The sequence below is a fragment of the Caretta caretta genome, chromosome 2 (assembly GCF_965140235.1).
Source record: "Caretta caretta isolate rCarCar2 chromosome 2, rCarCar1.hap1, whole genome shotgun sequence".
Classification (NCBI taxonomy): Eukaryota; Metazoa; Chordata; order Testudines; family Cheloniidae; genus Caretta; species Caretta caretta.
In genome coordinates this window covers 111,156,977-111,175,578 of record NC_134207.1, presented here as the reverse complement: position 1 = coordinate 111,175,578, position 18,602 = coordinate 111,156,977, and the positions used below count along the sequence as shown (strand labels likewise).

The following is an 18,602-nucleotide window of genomic DNA, read 5'->3' as shown; positions in this document are numbered from 1 at the left end:
CCCCGGCTCCTCAGCCTTGCACCCCAGAAATATACTGTCTTATACTGCTCAAGGTTCCCTGGGACAGCGTAAACTCATAAATTAGCCACTCCTTCATAGGAAAGTGGACATGCACCCGCCTTTGTAATCTGAGTTGAGATTCCCCAAGCACTTCAACTAAAGCCACACTGTTTTAGGTAAAATATAAAACTGATTTATTAACTACAGAAAGAGAGATTTTAAGCACCAGGCATAGAAATCAAAGTTGGCTACCTAAGAAATAAAAATAAATTCACAATCTAAATTCTAACTCAGACTAAGCTAGATTTGAATCAAATAGTCTCACCCTAACAGATGGTACAGACAGCGTACACTTCCTCAATACACAATCTGTACCCCCTTCCAGCCTGGGACCAATCTCTCTAAGTCTTTGTCTTCCAGATGATGATCTTCCAGGTGTTGAGATTGGGGGGTAGGGGGCAGTGACGATGTCACTGTCTCTCTTCTTATACCTTCTTCCAGCTGCTAGGAAGATCCTTGCTGTGACGAGGGTTAGTCTGCCTTCCTGGCGTATGTGCCTTCTCTGAGAAGCCTCTGGGATAGTAGATTCTTTTTGATGGACCATTAATGATGTCTGTCCCTCCTTTGCAACTGAAAGGCTGACTCTGAGCGTTTCCCACCTCACAACATATTTCAGAAACACATATAACAATACTTCATAACTTAACATACAATGATAGTAAATACAATTCAACAGGATATTAAGGTTCAACAGATCAAGATTTTTTAAATGATACCTCGCAAGGCATGCATTGTACAAAACACATCATAATCATAGAATAGTGGTGAATATGGGAATTCCAGGGTGCTGCTTTGAGGTACAGAGTGTCAGTAATAACCCTTCCAAATCATATCAGCATTCTCACACTCAGTTTAAGAAAGAATATCCCAAATAAACTTCTTCCTGTCAGCAGGGGCTGCAAGAGAGTGAAATGTTTGTGTTTATGTCTTGTGGAAGATACTCAGGCCTGGTCTACACTAAAAAGTTAGGTCAAAGGAAGCTGCCTTAAGTCGCCCTGTTAAGTGTCTATACTACCGGGTCCTTTGTGCCAACCTAAGCTGCCTCTAATGTCGACTTCTGTAATGCACCCCTGCGAGAGGCGTAGCGCTTAGTTTGATTTTCATGGGTCAACTGTGAGGTAGTGCAGATGCAGTGTTGTGTAATTCAACTTAATTGGCCTCGAGGTGGTGTCCCACAATGCTCATCTGTGACCGCTCTGGAGATCATTCTCAACTCTGCTGCACTTCAGCCTGCTACACAGGAAACAGCCCCTCCCCTGCTAAACCCCGGGAATTTTTGATTTCCCATTTCCTGTTTGATCAGCATTGGGCACATGCCAGGTTGAGCACAGCTGATCATGGAGACTACACACCCCAGCTGCGCTCCAGCCTGGTCTGCACAGGAGGTGGTGGATCTCATCGCTGTGTGGGGAGAAGAGTCTGTGCAGGCAGAGCTCCGATCCAGCAGAAGAAATGCTGACATCAATGCAAAGATCGCTCGTGGAATGGGGGAGAAGGGCTACATGAGGGACACACAGCAGTGCCGTGTGAAAGTAAAAGAACTTCACCAAGCGTACCGGAAGGCAAGGGAGGCAAACAGTCGTTCTGGTGCTGAACCCCACACATGCCGGATCTACAATGAGCTACATGTGATTCTCTGGGGTGACCCTACCAGCAACCCCAAAAGCAATGTGGACACCTCACAGGTGTGTGAGTCTAGGGACAGCAAGGAGGATGATATGGTGAATGAGGAAGAGGAGGAGGAGGAGAATGGTAGACAGGCGAGCAGTGGATGTCCTGGCCCTGTGGGTCGCATGACATCATGGTAGCCAACTGTGATGCTTTACAATCAAAGTCCAGTTAAACTTTAGCGGGCACACACATTCGGTGGTATTGCATGTTTACTGTGAAGAAAAAGCAAGGTGATGTGGTTCTCTGCTTACAAGAGGCCGCTCCAGCTATGCAGAGGGTGGCCCATGGAAAAGACTGTTTATGTGGACTGGGATAGCCTGGGAATCCTCCGTGGATGTCTCTAGGAAACTTCCATAGAGGTACTCTGCAATCCTTTGCAGAAGGTTTCTGGGCAGGGCAGTCTTATTTCTTCCACCACGGTAGGACACTTTCCCACACAACTCCTGAATTAATTCTGCTGGCATCATTGCGATACACAGCTTAGCAGCATAAGGACGGGATCTATACCCAGACGCTTGCAGCATCTGCTTCCTTTCCGCCTCTGTTACTGTCAGGAGACTGATATCATATAGGGTCGCCTAGGGGAACCGGGAGAAGTTCTCATTAGAAGTGCTCTTACAAGACAAAAAAAAGGGCATGTGGACCCACCCCACCCCCACATTCCAGACCACCAAACCATGCGGCCGCTAATGTCCCTTTACTGTGCTTGGCAGGGGTTGGAAAGCAGTTTAAAGTGGCTGATAGGGGACGGGGGCCCCACATGAGAGATTCCGCGATTTGGGAGTGAAAACGCCCCCCCTCCCCCCCCTTCATAAACAGCTTCCTGTGGTGCTATGGGGAAGGACTGTTGTTCAGCTAGCTGCCTCCGCGCCCGACATGAGCCTGCCATAAACTTCATTAAAAGTGCGGCCACCCATGACCCAGGGGAGCCTACTCACCACGGCCGGAGCAGCAAAGCAGCACAGTGACCGGTTACGGATTCTGACTATGTTATGGCTTGCACCTAGTGTAATAAGGGTTTTGTTTTTATGAAAATGGCCTTGCTATGGAAACATTTTATTCATGTACAATAGCGCCTTTATTTTTTCCCATGACTGACCGCTGGAACTGTGTCCTTCGGCGTGTCATCAACACCTGAAAGCAGACTTTCGCTGATTAGAAGGAGGAGAAAGAGAACATGGGAGGACATGTTCAACGAGATAAAGAATGCCTCTGGGACAGCTGACGCAGAGCTGAGAGAGCGGAGGATTTCACTGTCCAAGAAGTTACACATGGACATGGAGAGCAAGAAAGCTTCCAGTGAGCAAGAGCATGCAGAGAAGGATGAGATGCTTTGGATTATGAGGGACCAAGCAGACCTGTTGAGGTGTCTGGTTGAACTGCAGGAACAGAAGCAGGAGGGTAGAGTCCCTCTGCAGACCCTGGTGGACAGCCAGCCAGCCAGCATCGCCTGGCACAGAATCACCCTCCCCCAAGCGTTCCATGAGGCGTGGGTGAAAAGTCCATTATCCCTTTCACTTAACTCACGGGGAGGGTACAAGGAACAGAAGGCTCCCATACACAGACCTTTGATGGTCTGGAATGCAGTGTTATGTTACACATCTGAAAATGTTTCTCCCGTTCCAACTTTACAAGCCCTTTTCCCCATGGTTACCTTTTTTTCTGTTCTCCCTCTTTGCTTATGTTTGTTAAATAAAGTAAATGGATTCGAGAAATAAATGTTCTTTACTGAGTAGAAACAGTGGGCTTGGGTGGGGGGTTGGCTTTACAGAGACAGTGATACAAGCCAGGTGAAGGTTTAGGAAAGCACAATGCAGACAAGCAGCTCACATTACTGTGACTTGTTATTGAAATGGCTTTTCAAAGCCTCGCAGATACGCAGCGCCCCTTGCTGTGCTCTTCTTATTGCCCTGGTGTCTGGCTGCTCAAAAATGGCTGCCATGCGATCTGTCTCAACTGCCCACCCCTGTGGAAAACTTCCCCCCTTTTTTTCACAGATATTATGAAGCACACAGAAGGCAGCTATAACCATGGGGATGTTCTCTTCACTAAGGTCCAACCTTGTTAGTAAACTTCTCCAGCGTCTTTTTAAATGACCCAAGGCACATTTAACCACCATTCTGCACTTGCTGAGCCTGTAGTTGAATCGTTCCTTACTGCTGTCCAGACAGCTGGTGCATGGCTTCATGAGCATGGGAGCAAGAGGTAGGCTGGGTCCCCCAGGATAACTAGAGACATCTCAACGTCGTCAACGTCAATTTTGTGGTCTGCAAAGAAAGTCCCGGATTGCAGCTTTTTGAACAGACCCAAGTTCCTAAAGATGCGCGTGTCATGAACCGTTCCTGACCATCCTACGTTGTTGTTGGTGAAACGCCCCCTGTGATCCACCAGTGCTTGAAATACGATTGAAAAGCATCCCTTTCGGTTTATGTATGTATGGCAAGGTGGTCTGGTGCCAAGATGGGGATATGCGTGCCATCCATCGCCCCACTACAATTAGGGAATCCCATCATGGCAAAACCATCCACTACGTCTGGCACATTTCCCAGACTCACTACTCTTCATAGCAGAAGTCAATTAATGGCCCTGCACACTTGGAGCACAGCAGCCCCCATGGTTGATTTACCTACTCTAAATTGATTCCCCACTGACCAGTAACTGTCTGGAGTTGCAAGCTTCCAAATAACGATTGCCACTTGCTTCTCCACTGTCAGAGCAGCTCTCATTTTTGTGTTGCTGAGCGGCAGGGCAGGGGAAAGCTCTGCCCAAAGTTCCTGGAAGGTGGTCTTCCGCATTCGAAAGTTCTGCAGCCACTGCTCATCATCCCATACCTGCAAAGCGATGCGGTCCCACCAGTCAGTGCTTGTTTCACGGGACCAGAAATGGCGCTCAGCAGAGTGCAGCTGCTCTGTGATTGTCAGCAGCAACTGTGAATTGTTTTTTTCAATGGCTTGCAGCAGGGCTGCTTGCAGAACATCGCTAGGTTCCACGTGGCGGAACCTGTTTCGGCTCTGGAAATACTGCAGGAGAAGGTGTGAGGTGTTTGAGATGCTCACAGCAAGAGTGCACAGCTGCGCAGGCTCCATGCTTCTGGGGTTATGGCCTACGCGTGGCAGTTTTAAGGTGCAAAAACCACTGGGTTGTTTGCTGTTGATATGAGGGAGGGAGCACAGTGCATCATGGGATGCCGACACAGTGTTCCTATTCTCCCCTGTGACAATGTTTTGGTCCCATGAGGCATTGCACAAACTTCCCAAAACACACTGTGGCAAGTTGCACTTTGGGATAGTTACCCACGATCCACTGCTTTGTGCATCGATGCAGGTGCTGCTAGTGAGGACGCACTCCATCAAGACAATGAGCATGGTGTAGCCATGCACAATCGACTTAATTAATTCGGAGGCTTGAGGTCGAATTAAATAAAGTCAACTTAATTTTGTAGTGTAGACAAGCCCACAGATACAGTGGGTTACCTTATATAAACCTCAAGAGACAGAGGACTGCCGGTGTACTCCTGAGGGTTCTTCTGCCAAGTGTCCTGCTACACATCACGTTAGGAATGAGGCCAGCCAAGCCCCCATAACCAATACCTCCCACTGATGCTCTGTAACCACATCTGATAGCAATACTCTCATCATTAATTGATGGCTCCTGAAGGGCTCTACCCCGCACATAATAACAACCAAATAAGGTGAGGGAAGGTAGATCAGAGATCTTTAGCTTATCTCTTGTCAGATCTAAATATTTTATCTAATTTAATCCACCACTCGTCCCTGGACTCAGCATTCAACTCCACCCCCAACCCCACAAAAATTCTCCAACCCAAACAGTACTGACTACCTTTGGGGATTTGGGGAGTAGGTCTATTTTGGTTTTTGTTTGTTTTACTACTCTTTCTGCACTGAGAGAGCAGAATGTTTCCCCAAAATGAACAGCTTGGCTCATTGCATCCAATACAGTGTTTTTAGATTTGCTTTAGTAAGCTGAAAACAAACAAAAGGAAGTATTTCTTCACACAGTGCACAGTCAACCTGTGGAACTTGATGCCAGGGGATGTTGTGAAGGCCAAGATTATAACAGGGTTCAAAAAAGAATTAGATAAGTTCATGGAGGATAGGTTCATCAATGGCTATTAGCCAAGATAGTCAGGGATGCAACCCCAAGCTCTGGGTGTCCCTAGCCTCTGATGCCAGAAACTGGGAGTGGATGACAGGGGATGGATCACTTGGTGATTTCCTGTTCTGCTCATTCCCTCTGAAGCACCTGGCACTGACCACTGTCAGAAGACAGGATAATGGGCCAAATGGACCATTGGTCTGACCTAGTATCACTGTTCTTTTGTTCTTATGTGAAATTTTGGCCAAGGACTGAGTTAGTTGGTAATACAAAACCTAAACAGTTGAGAACTTATGGTAGATTTGGATACCAAAAACCTTAAACAGTTAGCTCCAAATTTTTATCAGCAGAAAGAATAGAACCATGTGAGGTTTTACATTTTTTAAAAAAATTAATGAGAATTTCTGCCTATTGCAAAATTTTAAATATACCTTACTTGTTTCAAATATCTTGAGATACTCTGTTTTGAGATACTCAGTGTTTTCAGTTTGTTCAAGAAAATGACTGATGTTCAGATTGAAATCATTTTCATATATTTTCAGTTTCAGCATTTCACTATGGCAAATAATATGCAACCTGGGGGGAGGGACGGGACGGCAAATTTAATTTAATTTATTATGCAGTCAAAGTTATGTTGTAAATTATATAAATTGGGCTGGGGTGGGGGGTTTAATTGAAATGCTGCCATAAAAGTTATTAAATATGTCCAGCATATATCACATTTAGAAGCAACTCTTAGCTGAAGCATTTCAAGACTGGGAATAGATATCTCTCAAGTGATTAGACACAGAAAGCATCCCCTTCAGCTCAGGTGGCAGAACAGAAGGGACGCCCAGTATAGGCGAGATATACTGGAGTATATGTGTTATTTTCCGTCTAAGGAAGGAGTAATATCGGAAGGCAAGCACTTAAGGATGCAGGGTTGATTATTTCAGTGACCCTCTTTTGTTCGTCTCACTACTTGAGGAACAGAACGTTTTGAATAATTGTTCTAATTTTAAGCTTCCAAATATTTTTCCAGTTTTGTGCCCCAAAGCCCTACCTGTTCTTGTTCGGTATATTCTGGACTTTCCTATTCTCTCTGAATTCTGATCCCAGCCTCATTACTATTGCATCTGAGCACCTTCCAATAATGCACTAAGTGGTGTGTGACTAACAGGGCCATGTGTTATTTCTCTCAGCCTCTCTCCAAGGGGAGAATCCTGAGTGTGTAACCCATGTGCCTAATAGGGAGATATCTCTTTAAGAGACTCATTGGGGGGAGGTAGGAGTGAGTTGTATGTGGGTCATTGTTGCTAGGCAGACTAAGCACTCCACATCCAGAAGTTTCTGAAATTGGGTGTGGTGGTTTTGGGTATGCTCCATGAGAGCTTTGCAGAGGTCCATGTTCCCTGTGTGGGCTGGGAGAAGCTGAGCCCAGGAGCAGAAAGCAGGCTGTTGTCCCTAACTCTGAAGCATTTTGCAGCAGGTTAGTGATATGGTTAATAGGGAAGCATGGGCAATGCTAATTATAGCAAGGGGAAATGGGGAGGGAAAAATAACTGCTATTTTAATAGTATGCATTCAGTGTTGTTTTGATTTTAGCCAACCTGTTCTAGTTAAATTGTCTCCACTAGTCTGATTCACCAGTTTTTCTTTAAATGTGGTAATGGGGAAAGAGTCATTTGTATTTTCCTATTCTCAGTTTTGTATTTTCTTGTAACAGGGTTTTCTTTAAATCTATACACTTAACTGAGAGGTTGGTTAATCAGTTAGCTGACTGGCTAGCAGTGATTTCAGCAGAGGAAGTGTCTGCATGGATTCCAACTGAACATTCCTACAAGCACGTGGAGGGAAGATGTTGTTTTAGACTCAGCAAACTGTATAGATTTGGTGATCAGAGACTCTAACTGAGACTTAGGTGAACTAAACCTAAGCTTTTGGGAACTCTCAGTTTCTTCTCACTGTGTTTCTCTGGGGATTGAACTGTTTAGATTTTAATTTGTTTATTTATGTTTATGTATAACTGTGAAGGTAATGTCTGTGGATTATAAAACAGCCATGTCATGCTGTAAAAATTAGATTATTATTTGTTTCTTTAAAATAAGATTTTATAAAGTATTTAATTAAGTTCATTTCTTTAGTTCCTTTTGGGACCTGAATGTGGGGAGGCTGACCCTGTACAATCCTTTCTGAAAATCCTTAGAGACTGAACTCTGGGTCTCCAGCTACTTTCTATGGGAATTGTTTTTTTGTTTTGTTTTGTTTAGGCTCTGGACATGGGAAATGAGGTGAACTCTAGCCTACCCAAAGGTTACAAGTGCATTGTAGGTTTGTTTTTTGTTTGATAGAGTTTTTGTTTTGGTTTGGTTTTTAAATATGCATGCCGCTGTGTTGATATGAGAGATGGCAACGTCAAGGAAACACACTTCGCACTTGGAGTGGAGGGTGGTGCAGTTTGTGATGGTCTTTCCTTTCTGTGGTAGTTTGTTCCACAGGCTTGGGCCAGCCCTGAGAAAGCTTTGTCTCCTCCAGATAACTTTATCTTTGTGGCAGACAGATCTGTTGTGCCTGAGGAGCAGAGTTGTTGACCATGGTCTTCGTCCCAGAGCTGCAGGTGGTAGGCCTTATGCTGTGCCTGAGCCATTGAGTGACCTTGAACCTGACTTGGTATTTTATAGGAAGCCAGTATAGAGAGTGGAGGACAGATCTGATGTGCTCCTCCTAATAACCTGTGTTGATGAGGAGACATGCCATAGCATTCTATGCTCGATGAAGTTAAAGTTTCCTAAGGGCTAATGCATTGCTTTGGTATCTGTACCACCAGATGCGACGTGACAAAAGTCTGTATAAACTGAGGCCAGGTCACTGTTCGCCAGGATGTGACAGAATCTCCTGGCCACCTGGTGATGATAGAAAGCTGAATCTTCAAATAATGCAATGTGAGAGCTTAGTGTCATTGGAGAATCCAAGAGCACTTCTGAACTGTGAACTTAATTGACCAATTGTGGGTGTATGTCTCCAACCAAAGAAGACTGTGCTTTTGGCTCCAAACTCTTCCAGCTGCCTTCTGCTCCCCACCAACATAACATCTATCTTGCTTGGCTGCAGTATCAGCCAGCTGTTCTTCATCCAAGAACTGATCTCACTTAAGCACTCCGCCATCTTAATGGTAGTGGTATGGTCATATGTGGTGAAGGATAAGTAGAGCTGGGTGTCCTCTGCAGATTGCTGGCACTTAAGTCTGTTTTGTCTGCCAGTTTACCTCGTGGCTGCATGTAGAAACTGAATAGAACTGAATCTTGTGGGACACCACAAATGAGGGGTCTAATAGCAGAGGTGCAGTTTCCCATTAGTACTCTTTGGTACATCCCTCTAGGGAGAACTTTAAACCATTTTAACATGTTCTCCTGGGCTCCTGCCATCTCTCTCAGGTGAGACAGCAGTATGTAATGGTCTGCAGTGTCAAGGGATGTAGAGAGATCCAGGAAGATGAGAACAGATGTCTGCCATCTATCTATTGACAGTCAGAGATCACCGGTATTCCGTGATTCTGCAGCTGCAGACTGTGCCGCAGAATCCACTCATTGCCACATACAGGGGCTCCAGAATCAAAGCTTTTTTAAAAACTAAGTTTGCAAGAAAACTTCCCAAATGTGAGCTGAGTGTAAATTTATGCAGAAATGTCTGTCTGAGTCTTTAGGCAGCCTGAAACAATAGCTCTGAGAGGCATGAGCTGTCCCCATTATTTTTTCAGTAGGTTAACTCTGAAATCTAGAATGTTGCAGAATCCACAAAGCCTTTCAGCCGAATGGAAACCCATTGTATTGCAGAGTAGATGGAGATCTAGAGCGTACTATTGCAAAACAAAATTCCACTCGTATTCAGTATTTATATTTACATATTTATTCACACTGTATCTTATGGTTTAATTACTATGATTATATTAACTAATGTCATTATTCGTTCTGAGGACAGAAGGATGAATGATTCGGATATGTGTGCACATTGTAGTGAATTTTAGCACACGGACTGCTTTACAAAGCTTAACTAATTAACTGCCATAATTAATGCCTATCTCACAAGAGTTCTGTTTATGCCCATTTCACCAATAGGGAAACTGAGACAGTAAAAGCTGAAATTTTAAAAGCAGCCTAAGTGAATTAGATACCCACAGGTGCATTGACTTTCTTAACTAAGGCCAAAGAGGGAGTGTGTGTGTCAGAGCTGGAATTCGAATATCGGAGTCACTTGCTCTCACTCTTCTTCTTAGTTCACTAGATGAGGCTGCCTATCACACTAGTGAACTACTCTGCCCTGTTGTGGTCAGAGGTCACACTACCTGGTTAGTGGAGACTAGCATAGCTGCAGGCAACTAGTAGGGAGGGAACTTGCAGTGGATGGAGCACCAGAAGGAAAAACTCTGGTGCACTACACCCAGCCGTCTGAAATGGTCTAAATGTCTGCTCACCCGTATTACTCCCCCTGACAACATATACACAAATCAAGGGAGCCATTCTTCAGGTCTCCTCATGGATGAGCTCTGGGTGTGGCTACAGTGAAATACATACGACTTTGGTAAAAATCATGATGACAAACCTTTCATCATAGCATATGTTCTGAAGGCTGTATCCACCAGGGAAAAAGGCTGAAAACATAGCTTTCATTTTAAACAAATAAGAGGAGCCTTGACATTTTGAGGTCCTCAAAATAAGGAGCGGGACATGACTGCATGCTTCATGGACATTAAAGGCCAGCTGTGGCTGAATGTAGAATCACAGGAGTGAGGAACGACAAGGACATTTTTAGTCCATCTGTTTCATTCCTCTGCCAAGGCAGAAGTCAGTATTGTGGTTCTCTGCCTGCTTCCTTACCTCTGTACTTCAGTCTCAGGTGCTGGTGTGTGGATAAAAAGCAAAGCAAAATATTTTTTGTTGTCATCTTCACATTCCAGGACAAATCCCACAACAGCTGTGGAATCCATGGGTATCACAGCCATCAATGGTCTGCTACCCAGAATTTCACTCACCAGGTCATTGTGCAGATAAATGGAAGGAGTGACTGCTTTGTCACTGCTTTGCAATGAGCTCACATTCAGTTCTTGTTGACAGCAGTTATTGTCACTTGGTATACAGCTCGGCTGAAGCTGTCCTTTTTATGAATGCAGGTAAGGAGAAAAAATAACCTGCATCTTCAAATAATGCTTTCTGTCATCACCAGGTGGCAAGGAGATTCTGTCGCATCCTGGCGAACAGTGACCTGACCTCAGTTTATACAGACTTCTGTCACGTTGCATCTGGTGGTACAGATACGAAAGCAATGCATTTTTCCAAGACAGCTCACAGAGTAAGTGATTCTAGAACAGTGTTACAGGTTGTATTCATCAGACATACTACTATGGAAAGACACTGGCTAGCATATTTTCCATGTACTTAATTAAGGATATTTCCATGCATTTAAATTTTCTTTTATTATGAGATAGTGAATTTCTCCATACACCAAATCCTGATCTCATTAATACCTGTAAATCTGGACTAATTACACTGAAATCCGTCTGTTTAATCTATCTATTCTCAAGTATGCTAATCATTATGGTATCTAGGAACCTATAGTTGTATTCTGGACTTACACCAGTGTAACTGAGTTCAAAGTCTTACGTGGTATTTCTTGTCCTTCATAAACAATTTATCAGTCGGAATGATGTTAGGTGATTTCCACTCTGAAGTAATCACCGCTTGGGCGGCAAGAAGATGGGTAGGTGTGCTGAAGGTAAATGATGTGGTAGAGGAATGAAAAGTGAGAGTCCATGCTGTTGTTGTTTTCCCACCAAACTAGTGCCAGTGATGCACTTGGGTGCGAAATGTTAGAATAATAGTGAGATATTTGTATCCAGAACTGTTCTATTGCTGGAAAATTCCACCACATACACATACAATATGGCTGAAATAGTCTTGTGGAATTGTCAAGGAATTTATTAGCTCTCCCTTACCATAGACACCAATACACACAACTCCTCTCCACAGATACATTCACACACAGGTTCACACTCCCTCCCAGCCACACACCTTAGCGCATGCTCTTTGCCTGCATACTCCCCCTTTCCCCACCTCTGCCATTAACTTGCTGCTTAGCCCCCACCCCATTCAGTATTAACTGGTCACATCCCCAACTCCTCAGTTTTCTCAGCGCTGCACCAAATTTCTCCATTCTCTTTATTTTCTCCTACCCCTTTGCTTTCCCACTCCCCAAATATATAATTTCTTTTCCATGCTCAATCAGATCTATCACTGTGAGGAAAAAGCAGGTTTTCAAGGCTACACCAGCCACTGCTGTTCTCATTCCAGCAGCTGTGGCCACCTCAGTGCCTATCTCAGCATCAGGCCTCAAGTGTTCCCTTCGTGGAAGGTGCTTCAGCCTTGCTACTGGTTTTTCCGCTTGCAGCTCCACTTCTCCAGTCCCTGTAGCTCTGTTCTACCTGCTTCCTGGCTTATGGCATTCAAACCTGTTGGAATCTTTGGTCCCTCCCTGAGGAGCTGTGGTACTCCTCCATAGGCCTGGAGGGAGAACTATTGGGATGGTCTGTGGGAGGAGGCTTCAGGATGGCAGGAGGCAGTAGGGTTCTAAATATAACCTTGGCCAGCAGGGAGTTGAAGATGGAACAGACCTGGCCTAGGAGAGGGGTGACACTGATCTTCACTACTCAGACCCATGGACCTGAGTGTGGGAGGTATCCAAGAGCCAGACACTCAGAGAATTCATCAGGTGTCATTGCAGCTGCTCTGTTGCTGAATTCTGAATGGAGCTCCCCTTACAAGCCAGCCAATGTTGCAGCCTCAACTCTCTCGTATTGCCCAGCAGTTGCAACATCTGTTAGACTTGGTTTGTGTTTTGAAGATGATCTTCACAGTTTTGAGGGCTACAAACCTAGGTCCAATACCTGCTCTGACTCTCACTCTTTGGAATTCCATTCAATCCAATAAGGAGTTAGGGTGAATTAAGCCCTTAATTTGTTTTATATCAAAGCTTTGCTTTTGAAGAAGCTTTTAATTTGTCCCTGGCAAGAAGGTGAGTGGAATTTTACAAGGTTGGATTAAAATGACCAATTTGTATTCAACTCCTCCAACAGAAACGAGAGTCAAGCAAATGCATGTTATGCAGCCTTGAGACCTCACTCACATTTGCTGTTCTGAACTTTGTTCCCATTGGTCTGCCTTAAAATATCTAAGTCTTTTAGTGCGGTGTAGTTTCAGGGAAGTCAAATACAGTGATTCCATTTTACATCAGCTGAAGATCTCGGCTAGAGTTTCTTCCTTCCTTCCTTCCTTCATTCAAAAACTAGCTTTTCTCATGTTGAACAGGGAACGTTAAGCAGCCAGCACACGTTAAATCTAAAGCTCTGCACAGGTTCTGTGACAGACACTGAAAGTATCCTAAAGTGGTGTGAAACACTACATTTAATCAGACCAGGTTATGAAGAGTAAATCGTAAGGGGATATCTGAAATACAACCTGAACATGCTACTTCAGAACACTGGTATTCTCAATATTGCTTTGAGAAGCTCAAGTATCTCTGTCTTTAATGAAACATTGAGCATTGGACATAACATTTGAGTACAATTCTCACTGGCAGCGAGTATAATAGGCCAGTGGAGGCTAAGCCTTCCCAAACAGCCAGGCCGTGTCCCTGCCCACATTCCGCCCCCGAAGCCCCACTCCTGTGTCCTTCTCTTCCTACGCTGCTTCTCTTCCTGCCTTCGTGCCACCTTTCCCCCGAAGCCAGCAGGGACTAGAGTGGGCAGGCGGGCCAGCCAGCTGGGACAGGTGGGCCAGTGTACAAAACTACATGAAACTTTTTACTGCTCTGAAGAAAGTAAGAAGAATCTTCATTAAAATCTAACAAGATTTTATTGTAAACTGATCTTATTTTTCTTTACATTCCAGAAACTTTTAAAAAATGATTTTTGTACGTTATACATACATGCACACTCACACAGGAGGTGTGTACATAGTGTTTAGTAGTTTTTTTTAATTTTTATTTTAGAGCTATGTGGAGGATGGAAGTTTAATTTCACAAAGGCTTTTGAGATTTAAAAATTGACTTCCTTCCAAATCAGAACAAAACCTGAAAATTTTGAAATTCTTTGTGAAAGAAAATTCTGAAAAAAAAATTCCATTAAGGTTAGTCGAAACATTTGATTTCAATTTTGACTTTTTAATTTTGTACTATATTATAATATAGCACAAAATTTCAAAATGAAAAGTCATTTCAAAAGAAAAATATTGAATGTTTCAATAGGAAAATGTTGAACCAGGCAGAAAATGTTGAACTGTTTTTCACGGTTTTCTTCTGAAATGAAATTCCAGAAAAATTGACACAATTTCACAAAGTATTTCAATTTCAGTAAAACTGCATATTCTGATGAAATACGATTCCATTGAAGTTTCTCCAACCAGCTCTACTGGACTACCTTTAACGTGCCAATAATATTCTGATTAGGGTGGGCACTGGTTTGTAAGGTTAGGAGCTGGTTTCAAACTTCCCCAAAGTTTGGAGCTGAGATTTTGGTCCCATCCCATCTCCTACTGTGAGATGGCTGACTCGGGTCACTTTAATAATATTCTCTAAAATACAGAACAAATCTTTCTTTTAACAAAGATCCTGTTTGCTGGTCTTAGGCAAGTAGATACATTGATTTCACTGAGATTACTCATGTCAGTAAAACAAGCAGGATTAAACCTTTTGTGAGGAAAGGATGCTGCTTTTGTGAAGTTTTATGTTTTACCCTTTGGTTAATATCTGTTGTTAGATTCATCTGACTTGGTTACAAATAGATAAATAAATCCCATGATTTGCCCTGATTTTTTTGCTTCTGTCAGGACCACAGGAGGAGATAGGATATCTCTGTAGTCAGTTCGACAAAAGCAAAAACAACTGCAACACTTCATGAGTGGCAATAACTGATTTTCTGTCAATCCTGGGGAAACCTATCACCAAGAGAGAGCCATACTGTGGCAGTGTTTCCCTTTATGTTCTGTTTCTTACCTTTCCTCTTTTGGGGGAGATTTCCCATGTGGAAAGGACATGTTTCATTTAGATTTAAACCATGACATATTTGTATGTAGGTTACCTACGTGTGTGGAGTACAATCTATGAAAAAGGCAGTTTTTACATTTTATCATATCAACGCCTGATCTCAGCGTTATGTAAAATATTTGCTACTTACATAGCATGTGCCAGTGTGGTCACACGTTTTTGTTCCACACGGGTTACTTTGGAGCCTTAGGGCCCTACCACATTTGCAAAGATTTGATTTAGATAGATGCAATGCCATCATGCAAACGTAAATATTGATGGGGGTGGGGGACAATAGTTCAAAAATACAGATTACCTTTTAGGTTAGTTCTCTCACTCTTGCAGGTGTGTACATGTATGTGCATAAAAATAATATATAAAAAATGCAGGACCAATACCCACACAGCTGTATCTTCTCATGGCAATGCTACCACTGTGCTTGCATTCAGGGAGGCCATAACAGTGAATCAAAGGTTTTCTCCTAGCTGAACTAAAGTTGGGAGCTTGTTTCTCCTGCCCACACTCTTTGCTTTTATGTATGTACATGACAATAGAAAAGGCATCGTCCCCACTACAGTATGTAAGTAGCATGTGTTGCAGATGAATACTGAGTTCAGGTAAATTACCAAGAGAAAAGCAGACGGTCTGATTTTCTTTTCATGTAACGTGAGTGTGGAGAGTTCGTAAGTTATCCATGCTTATAGCCCTCAGGGATCAATTTTATACAAGCCAAAGAAATAATCTTGGTGTGCAGGCTCTGTCTGTCTGTGTTCAGTACTTACGTGACCCCCGTTACTGTAGTATCTGAGCACCTCACAATCTTTAATGAATTTTGTCCTCGCTACAGAAGGGGAGGTAGGGACGTGCTATACTCACCATTTTACAGATGGAGAACTGAGGCAGAGAGAGACTGAGTGGCTTGCTCCAGGTCCGAGGAACTGAACCCAGCTATCTCCAGGCCAGTGCTTCTTAACCATTGAACTATCCATCTTCTGACTCCCAAGGAGATTGGGGCCAGATATTTGTGTAAAATGGTATAGTTCCATTGTAGCAGATCATACACTGAATATCTACTTAGCTTTAGGCTGTCTCCCCCCTGTAGGATCCAAGTAACTCCCCACTGTAGATAATGGAAGTTATTTGTCTCCTGTAGTGAGAGAATAGGGTGCAGGGAAGGATGCCAGTTTACATCATTCTTTCAGTATGCCCAGCTCACCTCTTCAGCTAACACGTGGAGTGGAGGGCGAGGGATCAGTCACGAGTTCCCACTTCTCCACCATTTGAGTGAAAACATGGAGTGTGAAGATCAGGATAATATAATTAGGTGATTGAACATTTTTGCTCATTCGTTCAACAAAACAATACCTTTTTAAAAATGTCCATTTTAAACTAATTTTGGGGGGGGGTTCCTTGAAAAGTTAAAACTTAATAATCGAAAATTTGGGTTTTTTTCCCCCGCAAAACCTTAAAAATGTCAATGAAAACAAAATATTTTTTCATCTCAATGTATTATAGGAGCATAAATCATTTCCTTACCAGCTATAATAATACTAGTTAGTATTTGCAGTATATAGTTCTTTACATCTTCATAGCGCTGTATAACATTTATGGAAGCTTGTATATATGCATGTATATTATAGATATGGAACGATAGGCTATATTATGAACATCGTTTCCTTTGCTTTGCATACCCAGCACTTCCGTTTGTACAGAATAAGACATGAGCTCGTGCCAGGGATGGGGAAAGGGGACCTGATCACCGAGCTAGATATAGGAGGCAGGGTGCATCTCTCTCTGTCAGCTGAGATCTTTTCCCAATATAAGTTGTACATTTTCCTAAAACTTGATTTCCTTATACTTAGCTATGATGTGGTAATGATCACATCTGTCCTCTTTTTTTTTTTTTTTTTAAATATTCTGCTTCTGTTGCAGATTTCCTTTCTTACTTGAAAGCCTAGCAATAGAAATGCAATTTCCTCCCTCTCTGAAGCTTGCAGCTGCTGGATTCAGATGGGGTCAAATGTTTAGCAGCATGAGGGATGCAGCCATGCCCACTTTTGTCTGTGATTTGTCCATACGTACAGTACAGAAAAACAAAACAGCTGTCCTTTTCAAATAGGACTTCAGTAGAGTTTACACCATGGCTAAATTTAGCCCCATCATGGTTAATATTTGCTGAAGATCAATAATCCATAGACACAATATACATACACACAAAATGAGTGACTGTAACAGAGACAGTGGTGTGTTTTAATGACTTCACTTGTTACCAGGTGTTTGTTCACAGGCTGTTGCATAGTTATACAATGGGATGACAAGAGTTCCTCCAGCCCTCAGTGTAAATCCAGTTTACTATGAAACTAATGGATTGTAGTTTTAATGATGTTGTCTCCCCTCCCCCCCCCCCAGGATGCATCTTCTTCTATTTTCATGCCAAGTATGTCACTATTTCATAACACAGTAAATCAGATCATTCCTTTGATGCTGTCCACCAGTGCAGCTGTACATCTGAGTCTTGTATACCCTAGAGTGGGATGTCTGTAGCAGCAGGCAAGCAAAGAATCTACTGGAGTTCTGTTCTTGTATTTATTTAGCGTCTATAGAAAAACATTTTTTTTTAAACCTCCAGACATCCGTTGGAGCTAGCACTGTTTTCACTAATAGCTGCCACTAGAGCTCTGGAGACAGACAGACCAATCCATATGGAAACAAGGTTTCCATAAATCCGTCAGGCTTGAATTCTCTAGTGGAGCCTCCTCCAGCCGCTTACCACGATTTTCTTTTTCTTGTTTTTAATTCCTGCTTGAGTCAAGTTCAAATAAACCCATTAGTTAGCAGCACTCTTGAAACAAAGGTATAATTTAATTGTCTCAGAAATCCTGAGAACGTTAAGCCTTTTCTCCCATACTGTATAGACATACATATACATTTGCATATTCCCACATTCACTGACGTACATTCATGCAGCCCATTGCTGTCGCCAATGTATGTGCTTTTAGGATGTAGGGGTTGGTTGCTTGTAAAATGCAGGTATTAGACCCTTAACGCTGCTAAGAAATGGAGAGGCCTGCTAGCCACAGAACCATTAGCATTTGATAACTTCTGTCCATTCTACTTCTTGTTATGCTCCATTGGAGCTGTTTCAGAAATGACAGGGGATTAAAAGGCTCAGGGGATTGAAAATGGGCAACAGTCTTTTACCTCAAGGTCAGAGGTTCATCTCTGACCTAGACTAATAGTGGCTGAGGCTGGCTGAAAGTCATTAGCATCTGAAATGAGTTGGCGATTCTCATTCCAATTCCTTCTGGGCAAGTGCTCCCACATCATAAAAATGACCCCAGCTGGCTTTAAATGGCACCCTAGTGGAGCACTTAACAGGCAGAGAAACTTCTCTCTCACTCCTGAACGTGGTCAGGCTGGGTGCAGCAGTGAGGCACGTTGGTGGGGCAGTGTGGATAAGTGGAGGCTTTGTTTTTTCAGAAGGCTTCCCCATCTCACTTCGTCACCTTTGCCAGCACCAAACTTACTTTTAAAACAGGAAAAAGAAATTCAGTATGACATTACTCAGGGATACAGCAAAGGATGGAAGATCTAGCTAGACTAGAAAGGTTGTACATAGGCAAAAGTGTCTGCCATTAAGTAACACAGCTGTCCAAAATGAGGCTTTTGAGTGACTTTCTCATTTTGTTTTCTTTCTTCTTAGG

At 43.2% G+C, this 18,602-nt stretch overlaps 1 long non-coding RNA gene across 2 annotated transcripts in view; it reads left to right on the top strand.

Annotated features, from left to right (window-relative positions):
* The first annotated feature begins 7,218 nt into the window (after positions 1-7,218).
* LOC125630966 (uncharacterized) overlaps positions 7,219-18,602 on the top strand; it is a 97,415-nt gene continuing 86,031 nt past the window's right edge. For both annotated transcript variants that reach the window (XR_007354838.2, XR_012666733.1), the window contains exons 1-2: positions 7,219-7,315; positions 11,047-11,172. This is a non-coding gene — a long non-coding RNA (uncharacterized LOC125630966). The remainder of the gene's footprint in view (positions 7,316-11,046; positions 11,173-18,602) is intronic.